Source organism: Dipodomys merriami, unplaced genomic scaffold (genome assembly GCF_024711535.1).
Source record: "Dipodomys merriami isolate MVZ:Mamm:240054 unplaced genomic scaffold, mDipMer1.0.p SCAF_1090, whole genome shotgun sequence".
Classification (NCBI taxonomy): domain Eukaryota; kingdom Metazoa; phylum Chordata; class Mammalia; order Rodentia; family Heteromyidae; genus Dipodomys; species Dipodomys merriami.
This window is the reverse complement of record NW_027202372.1, coordinates 217,196-227,547: the sequence shown is the minus strand read 5'-3', so window position 1 is coordinate 227,547 and position 10,352 is coordinate 217,196.

Sequence of the window (10,352 nt, the reverse complement as noted above, 5' to 3'; positions counted from 1 at the left end):
GTAATCACCTATAAAGGGAAACCAATTAGAATTACCTCAGATTTCTCAGCAGAGACAATCAAAGCAAGAAGAGCCTGGAATGACGTATGCCAAGCCCTAAAAACAAACAACTATCAACCAAGAATACTGTACCCAGCTAAACTCTCCTTCATAACTGAAGGCCAAATAAAAACCTTCCATAGCAAAGAAAAATTGAAACAATACATCTCCACCAAACCAGCCATACAAAAGATTCTTAAAGATGTCCTACACATAGAAAACCAACATGACCGCAACAAAGGCCAAGAAACCGCACTCAAACTGAGAATCCAAGAACCTTAGGAAGAACCCAGTTTTCGCAGCCCCCAAGAAGATGGATAACATGGCAGGAACTCCCAAATCCCTCTCAGTCCTATCTCTTAACGATATCGGACTGAACTCTCCAATTAAGCGACATAGACTGTCTACTTGGATTAAAAAACAAGACCCTTCTATCTGCTGCCTGCAGGAATCACATCTTGCCCGTAAAAACAAACACATTTTCAAGGTTAAAGGCTGGAACAAAATCTACCTCATAAACAGGCGGGAGTTGCAATCCTAATATCAGATAAAATAGACTTCAAATTAAAATTCGTTGGAAGAGATAAAGAAGGTCGCTGCATACTAATTAAAGGATCTCTCCTTCAGGAGGATATTAGAATTCTAAATATCTATTCGCCAAACAATGGAGCACCCAAATTTATCAAAGAAACACTACTTTCCCTCAAATCCCATATAGATCCAAAGACATTAATTTTTGGGGATTTTAACACACCATTCTTCCCACTAGATAGATCAACTCGGCAAAAACTCAATAGAGAAACCGCAGATCTAAACAGCAGCATAGATCAACTAGACTTAACAGACATTTACCGAACATTTCACCCAGCAGCATCGGAATACACGTTCTTCTCAGCAGCACATGGAACGTTTTCTAAAATAGACCACATTTTAGGCCACAAAGCAAACTTGTCTAAATTCAGAAACATTGAAGTTATACCTTGCATTCTCTCTGACCACAAGGGAATAAAATTAGAACTCAACACCAAAAGCCACCAAAGAAAGTCCGGTATCACATGGAGGCTGAACAACACACTGCTGAATCATGAGTGGGTCATGGAAGAGATTAGAAAGGAAATTCAAATGTTCATGCTATTCAACAAAAATGAACACACAAATTACCAGCTCCTCTGGGACACAGCAAAGGCAGTACTCAGAGGCAAGTTTATAGCTCTGAGCTCCTACATCAACAAATTGGAGAGATCGGAAACTAACAATTTAATGACACATCTAAACCTCCTTGAAAAAGAGCAGCAAGATAAACCCCAATCCATTAGACGGAAAGAAATAATCAAAATTAAATCAGAATTAAATGAATTAGAATTAAAAAAAGCTATAGAAAGAATCACCAAAACAAAGAGTTGGTTCTTCGAAAAACTTAACAAAATTGACAAACCCTTAGCAAATCTTATCAAAAAAAGAAGAGAACACACCCAAATTAATCAACTCAGAGATGAGAATGGAAAAATCAACACGGAAACGACCAAGATTCAGAACATTACAAGGGAATACTTCTCAAAATCTACTTTTCCTAGCAAATATTGACATGCCAAAACTAAACCAAGATGAGTTAAACCAGCTTAACAGGCCCATATCAAGCATTGAAATAGAAAAAGCAATAAGAGACCTCCCAGCTAAGAAAAGTCCAGGACCAGATGGTTTTACAGCAGAATTTTACAAGGCCTTCAAAGCAGAGCTCACACCAATACTCCTCCAACTCTTCAATGAAATTGAAAGAGAAAGCTCACTACCGAACACATTCTATGAAGCCATCATAACACTCATCCCAAAACCAGGCAGGGACTCATCAAAGAAAGAGAACTATAGACCCATTTCTTTGATGAACATTGATGCAAAACGTCTCAACAAAATTTTGGCCAATCAACTTCAACAATTCATCCAAAAAATCATACAACACGATCAAACAGGATTCATTTCAGGGAGGCAAAGCTGGTTCAATATACGCAAATCAATTAATATTATTCATCACATCAACAGGAGCAAGAATAAGAACCACATGGTTATCTCAATAGATGCAGAAAAAGCATTTGACAAGATCCAACACCCCTTTATGATGAAGGTTCTGGAAATATTAGGAATCCATGAAACATTCCTCAATACAATAAAGGCTATATATGACAAACCTACAGCCAGCATTATATTCAATGGTGAAAAACTAAAGCCATTTCCTCTTTTTTTTTTTTTTTTTTTTGTTGGTCGTGGGGCTTGAACTCTGGGCCTGGGCGCTGTCCCTCAGCTCTTCAGCTCAAGGCGAGCGCTCTACCACTTGAGCTACAGCGCCACTTCCGGTTTTCTGGTGGTTTATTGGAGATAGGAGTCTCATGGTCTTTCTTGCCCGGGCTGGCTTTGAACCGCGATCCTCAGATCTCAGCCTCCTGAGTAGCTAGGATTACAGGCGTGAGCCACCAGCGCCCGGCTGCCATTTCCTCTTAATTCAGGAACAAGACAAGGATGCCCACTCTCTCCACTTCTCTTCAATCTAGTATTAGAATGCCTAGCTACAGCAATAAGAAAAGATGCAACATAAAGGGGATCCAAATAGGGCAAGAAGAAATAAAACTCTCCCTCTTTGCAGACGACATGATCTCGTATTTAAAGAATCCCATAGACTCCACTACCAAATTACTCAAGCTGATTCAAAACTTTGGCAAAGTAGCAGGTTATAAAATTAACCCCCAAAATCAATGGCTTTTCTATATGCCAACAATGAGAAAAGTGTGGCTCAAATTAGGAAAGCAACTCCATTTGTAATAGCCCCACAAAAAATAAAATACCTAGGAATTAACTTAACCAAAGAAGTGAAGGACCTCTATGATGAAAACTTTAAAATCTTGAAAAAGGAAATCAACACAGAACTTAAAAAATGGCAAAACCTCCCATGCTCCTGGATTGGCAAGATTAACATCATGAAAATGGCAGAACTTCCCAAAGCTATCTACAAATTCAACGCGATACCTATCAAAATTCCACCCTCATTCTTCAAGGAAATAGAAGAGGCAATCCAAAAATTCATATGGAACAATAAAAGACCCTGAATAGCAAAAACGCTCCTCAACGGAAAGAACACTGCTGGAGGAATATCAATACCAAATTTCAAACTCTACTATAAAGCCATAGTAATCAAAACAGCTTGGTATTGGCATAAGAACAGACCTCAGGACCAATGGAATAGAATTGAAAACCCAGAAATGAACCTACAGACCTATAGCCATCTAATCTTCGATAAGGAAGCTAAAACAATAGAATGGAAGAAAGACAGCCTCTTCAGTAAATGGTGCTGGCAAAATTGGTTAACTACATGTAGAAAACTAAAGCTAGATCCTTATATATAACCCTGCACCATAATCAACTCCAGATGGATCAAAAACCTTGAACTCAGAGCAGACACTCTGAAAACATTACAGGATGGAATAGGAGAAACCCTAGGTCTCCTTGGCTCAGGCTGAAATTTTCTGAATAGAGACCCGGAAGCACAACAAATCAAAGAAAGGTTGGACAAATGGGATTGCATAAGGTTGCAGAGCTTCTGCAGGGCAAATGACATAGCTAGCAAGATCAATAGAAAGCCCACCGATTAGGAGAAAATCTTTACTAGCCATAAAACGGACAAGGGTCTCATATCTAAAATATACTTGGACCTCAAAAAATTAAACCACCCAACAACAAATCCTCAAAGAAACAACTGCCCAATAAATAAGTGGGCGAAAGACTTAAAGAGAAGCTTCTCTGAAGAAGAAAGTAGGATGGCCAATAGACACATGAAGAAATGTTCAACATCCCTAGCCATTTAAGAAATGCAAATCAAAACAATGTTGAGATATCACCTCACTCCAGTTAGAACAGCAAAAATCAAGAACTCTAACAACAACAGATGCTGGAGGGGATGTGGACAGAAAGTAACCTTACTTCATTGTTGGTGGGAATGTAAACTTGTTCAACCACTTTGGAAAGCAGTATGGAGGTTCCTTAAAAGACTTCACATAGATCTCCCCTATGATCCAGCAATCCCACTTTTGGGCATTTACCCAAATGTTTACAAACAAGTCCACACTAAACCTACCAGCACAAGTATGTTTATTGCAGCATTATTTACCATAGCTAAGATATGGAACCAACCCAGATGCCCCTCAGTAGATGAATGGATCAAGAAAATGTGGTATATATACACAATGGAATTCTATGCCTCCATCAGAAAGAATGACATTTCCCCATTTGTTAGGAAATGGAAAGGTTTGGAAAAAATTATATTAAGTGAAGTAAGCCAGGCCCAAAGAAACATAGGTCCCATGGTTTCCCTTATTTGCAATATCTAGTATTGGTATGAGTCAAGCGGAAAAGGTCAGATAATGTGATGTTAGGAAAATGAACCCTTAAATATGTATTTTAATGTTTTCGTTTCTTTCATGCATGTGTTTCTAACGCATTTATAAGATTATTTCTTTGTTGCTTTGTATGTCCCTCCCCCACAGGGTAACCCTCGCTTTCACTATATTTGATGTCAGTATAACATGTGGAGGAGATGGGGACAAACAAGTCGTTTAAGGATTCAGGTGGACCTGTTGCAACAATGAGAAGTACAAAATGTCAGGTCAAAACCAGCTTTACAATGTCGGTGTGGGGGGGGAGGGGGGTATAATTGGGTGGGGGGAGGGGGGAGGCTGGGAAGGGATGTGAAGGGTAAACAAAGGAGGAGGCTGCAATGCTTGGTAAGAAATGTATGCATTATCCTGCCCATGTAATTGTAGCCCCTCTGTACAGTATGTTCTCAAATAAAATAAAATTAAATTAAAAAAAAAGAACCTGTACAATTTTTATTTTGATGAATATGTTGTCATAACAAATATGTAACTGTTATAATGATGTTCTAAATATTTTTGCTTATTGATTTTTTTGGACAGATTAATTTATGTGAGGTTTTATAATCATAACAATCATATTTTTTAATTGAAAGCATATTATATATTCTTTTTCATATATATATTTACCTGAGATATTATTGACATTTTAACATAAGAATTGAGGCCATGGATCATAATTATTTTAATTTTTTGAATAACAGTGTTTAAACATATTTTAATAATTATAGTGATAAGTTGAACATATTGTATTTAGACATTCACAATGTTTTTAAATTGCTATCCTTATTACTATTTTCCACACTCATACGTAGTACATTTTTCAAATAATATTTTGTTACTCTTTTAAGTATCTCACAAACTACCATCAATTTTTAAATTTTTGATGATTTTCTTATCTTACCTCTATATTTCTTCTATTGCTTTCCCCCCATAAAAGTTTCTGTAATTCTTTATTTACAGCAGATATCACTTTCATGCGTTCTTTTCTATTTATGTCTGGTTTGGCTGATTTTTGAAAGTTATGTTATGACTTAAATAAGACTCTTAATAAGCTATAATGGCTCATACATAGAATAACACATATATCAATCAAAGAAATCAATACTAGTGTAAACTCATAACAAATAATTGCAATAGAAACTTCTCAGTGTATTTGTAAGTATAATTAAATAAAACTGAAATAGTTCTTTCAAGCTCTGTGTTATTGAGTAGATATGAGTTATTATTGACCCATAATGACACAATCACTAAACAAATGTCCATTTCATATATATGGTGTTCCCTATGTTATTTTTTGTTTTGTTTCTTAATTTTATTATTGTAAAGGTCATATACAGAGAGCTTAAAATTACAAAAATCAGATAACAATTACATTTCCGTTCAAACAGTATTATCCTCTCCCTTGTTTTCTCCCAGGTTTTCCCTCCCGACTATCTGATCTGACCCTCCAAGTTGTATAGTTCAATTCCAAAATAGTGTCTAGTGAGTATCGTTGCTAAATTAGTTCACTCCTTGTCCCACTATTTCTGTGTTTCTTCTTATCCTCCCCAAATCAGATTAATTTAGCTATTTTTAGTTTCTTTCATCAGTGTTATTCTTATAATACAGCTAAATGAAAACTTATGTATTCAAAGGGTATCTATTAGAACTTAAACTGAACAGTTCTATAAAATACAAATCCATTTTCTTTTTTTGAGGGGGGTCCAGTTGTGGAGCCTGAATTTTGAGCCTGGATGCTGTCCCTCAGCTCTTCAGCTCAAGGTTAGCGCTCTACCACTTGAGCCATAGCGCAACTTCCGGCTTTTTTTCTTTTTGCTTATGTGGTGCTGAGGAATCAAACCCAGGGTCTCATGCATGCAAGGCAAACGCTCTATCACTGCGCCACCTTCCGAGCCCCTACAAATCCATTTTCTACATATATAAATAATATTAACATAGGTACCATAGTCCATTTTGTGCTGCTGTAACAGAATTCCTGAGACTGGGCCCATTATACTGAACAAAATTATACTGGTCCATATCTCTGGGAAATTTGTGATCGGTATAAAATGATTCTTTACATGTTCTTTCATCCTATGGCAGACAAGTAAAGAGAAGTAAACAAAGGACAAGAAGTCAAACTCACAACCTCAAGCAGATTTTAATTGCCATTAATCCATTCATATAGGGGAACCCTTCTCATCTAAACACCTCACATTGAGTCTAATACTCAAACATAATTTTACTCGTGATTATTTCAGTATTAAAGTAGATATAGTCAGCCCAGGTATATATGCTGTTTCATATAAGAAGTTTGCAAATGAACTGTAGAGATACAATGCTTTGTAAACAGGAAAGTGTGTGTGTGTGTCATTTCCTTGATCCAAGAAATGTTATCTCAAAATAATTTTTCCAAGTATCCATTTCCTTACGAATGATCAATATCATTCCTTCTGATGGATGAGTAGAATTCTATTGTGTATATATACCATTTTTTTTTTTACCTATTAGGCCACTGAAGGGCATCTGGGCTGATTGGATGTTTTGGCTATGGTAAATAATGCTGTTTTGAACATGGTTGTGCTGGTGACTTTAGTGTGGCCTTAAAGAGGGGAATGTGGGGAGAAAGCAGCCAAGAATTCATTGTATATACCATAGAATTGAGAAAAAAATAGGGAAATGGTGGGTCAAAGGGTGTTGAAGAGGTTGAAGGGATGACATGGATCAACATGCATCATACACATCAATTGCTTTATGGCAAAAAATCAATACATAAAAAGAAAAATGAATGAAGGGTTAGATTAAGATGGGTGGTTAAGAACATTGAAAGGGGCAACATTGAACAAGATTCACTGTATTCATAAACTGCTTTGTGAATAGCAAATCCTTTGTAATGTTATTAAAGATAATAAAAAAAACAATTAAAAAGAACTGTAGGTCAAAAGCCAAAAAAAAAAAAAAAGAAAAGAAAAGAAAGAAAAAGAAAAATTGCCTCATTTTAAGCGTAGACATACTTTTTTTTCTTTTATCAAGCACAAAGTTTAGACTTTACATGTTATTTTCATCTATCAGAGGTGAGATGATCCGGCAATTTAGCCCTTTAAGGGCCCTCAAATAATTTGGAATATGACTGTAAAAACACATATGTTTCTTGTGTGCTTCTTGTCCACTACTCTTGGCCATCTGGCTGTATTGGTCATTTTTAATTGCCATTGAATAACTTATTTAAAAAAAGCCAGATGGCTTTGGTAGAATTAAAGGTGCCATCTCATGTTAAATATATTATATTTGGTTCATAAACATTTTGTTAACTAGTATTTTTCTGGTATTTGGATTACAAACTATATAGTGCATTGCTCCTATGCTTAAGCTGATGATATACTGAAGAAAATAACCAAACAATGCTAATATATTTATATGTATATGTATATAAAATACACTTACACATAAAGAATGGAATTCGTCTGTTTGCAATCATTTCAATGCTATGGGAAATTTGTACTCAATGACAGAAAAATTATCAGTGCTTTCTCTTCTTTTAAATGATATGCTATCTTCAGTTTCAATAATGTGGAAAAACACTTGCTGTAATATTCATAAAAATGAGTACTGTTCTAAAGATGTGAACTCGATAGTATAGCAAGTAAATTTTTTATAAAGATTAAAGAATTCTATAAAATTGGTATTGACCCACAAGTTAACCTGCTGACATTTAACTTAAAAATTAGCTTTATAAGCTGAAGAACAGAGGACAAGCCCTGAGTTCAAGCTCCAGAACCAACACACTCTATCACATACACAAAAGATAATCAAATCAAGCCAAAAATTGTCTTGTATATAACTTTATCTGATGTGGGGTGGGGAAGGGTTAAGCACAGAAATGGTGGGACAAAGGGTCAACCAATTTAGCAGAAATTGCTAGATACTACGTTGGAACTATACAATTTTGGGGGAGGGAAGTAGGGAGAGGAAAAACTGGGAAAGAATGAGGGAGGTAATGACACGTTTCAAAAGGAAATACACTCATTACTTGACTCATATAACTGACACCTCTCTGCATATCACTTTTACAAAAATATTTAAAATAAGTAAATAAAACAAAAAGAAAAAATTAGCTTTATAGTAATTTTTATCAGAGCTTTAATTAATAATGATAATTTTCTAGATCTGAAAACTATGAATATATTTCAGAAAAAAAATCAAGTAGCTTTCATACTTTCATGTAATGCGTTATATTTGCTAACTTGATAAAAAACAGCATACTATATCACCACTTTTTAGTAGAAAATCATATTGGCATTTAAATAAATACCAGTATTATCAATTGGCTAGTTCAATGATGACATTGACATATATTTAAGAAATTTCAGTTTATATATTTAGTAACAATAAACAAAAAAATCTGAACATATGTTCTCACAAGTTTAATTTTTGTCCTAATTTTAAAAATGTATAGTTAGGGTCAAACTTTAGTAGCAATGTATTTATAGCAACTTCAAAATTTGCAAGATAACATCTTTCTTAATCTAGTCAGAATACTGACAAATCTCCCTTATCTCTTTGTATTATGACATTTTTGTTGACACTGTTGTATTGAAGAACTTATTATTAGCTAAAGCCTTTCCCAAAATAATCCTACTGAAAGATGGAACATCCTGATAAACTATATAATAACATTCCTAAGAAGCTATTAAAAATTGATACATCAGTCCAACAAAATCATTTTAATTATGTACTTTTGTGTACAATAAAACTTTTGAGTAAAAAATGCTGTTACATTTTGTGTAAAACAAAAGTAAAATATGAAAAATAATTTTCAGCTGTGGACATTGGCAAAATATGCATTGTAATATGTTTGGCTAAACTATTATTTCTGACTAATATTTTGTTGTTTGTGCCCATAATTGAAATCAAGAATAACCTGCAGAATTTGTTAGTAACTAAATGTTAATAATTCATAATATTACTCATTTTTGGTGATGTATTTCAGAGAAAATTTAAAGAACAACTTAGCCATATTATGACGCTGTTAATAATCTGAAACAGACTTGAAGGGAGTCTGAGAGCTTGTCAATGGTCAATTTTGTTTCTTTTTTGTTATTTTTTATTAGTTATCTTTAAGGAGTTGTACCAAGTTTGTTGCAATTTAACAAAGAAATTTAAGAATACAACGCATCTTGATCTACGTCACCCTTTTCAACATTCTGATCCATCCCTTTTCTTCCTGTCCCTTCCTATACTCTTCTTAATTTTGTAGGATACACAATGGATTCTTGACTGCATTCTTCCCATCTTTCCTTTTCACTTATCCACTGCTTTGCCCTGACACTTCCCATTTGAATACCTGCCTCTGGGTGGTGAACTATAATTTCACCTTTCTGAGGAATTACACTATAGATTTCCACACAGAAATATAGTTTTATTTATTTAAATTCTTTCCTGGTTGCACACAAACACATAAACTCATTACCCTGGACATAATTACAAGTGAATAGATTATTTGGTACCTGGCTTTAAAAATTTAGAAACATTATTAGATTTCATCGTTACTTAGTGACCAAAGGAAAACATTAAAAAATGAATGAATTCATTAGTAACTTCCTTATAGTTTTCCTACTCCTTCACTCATCTCACTTTTCTAAGCTTCTTACCTACCAATAATGGTGCACACCCATAATATTCAGGCAGCAGGAGGCTGAAGCAGCAGGATCAGCAATGCTTCCACAGACTCTAGGGCTGTGAACTGGGTTTCTTCTTTCTACACTTTTTCCTTCTGTGTATATTCTGATGCCCAGTAAGATGTGAGCTCTGGGTGACACATAGGGGTTCTCCCAGTATGAGTTCTCTGATGTTCAATGAGATGAGAGCTCTTGTGGAATGCTTTTAGACAGTTCTGATATGGGTAGGCTTTGGCTT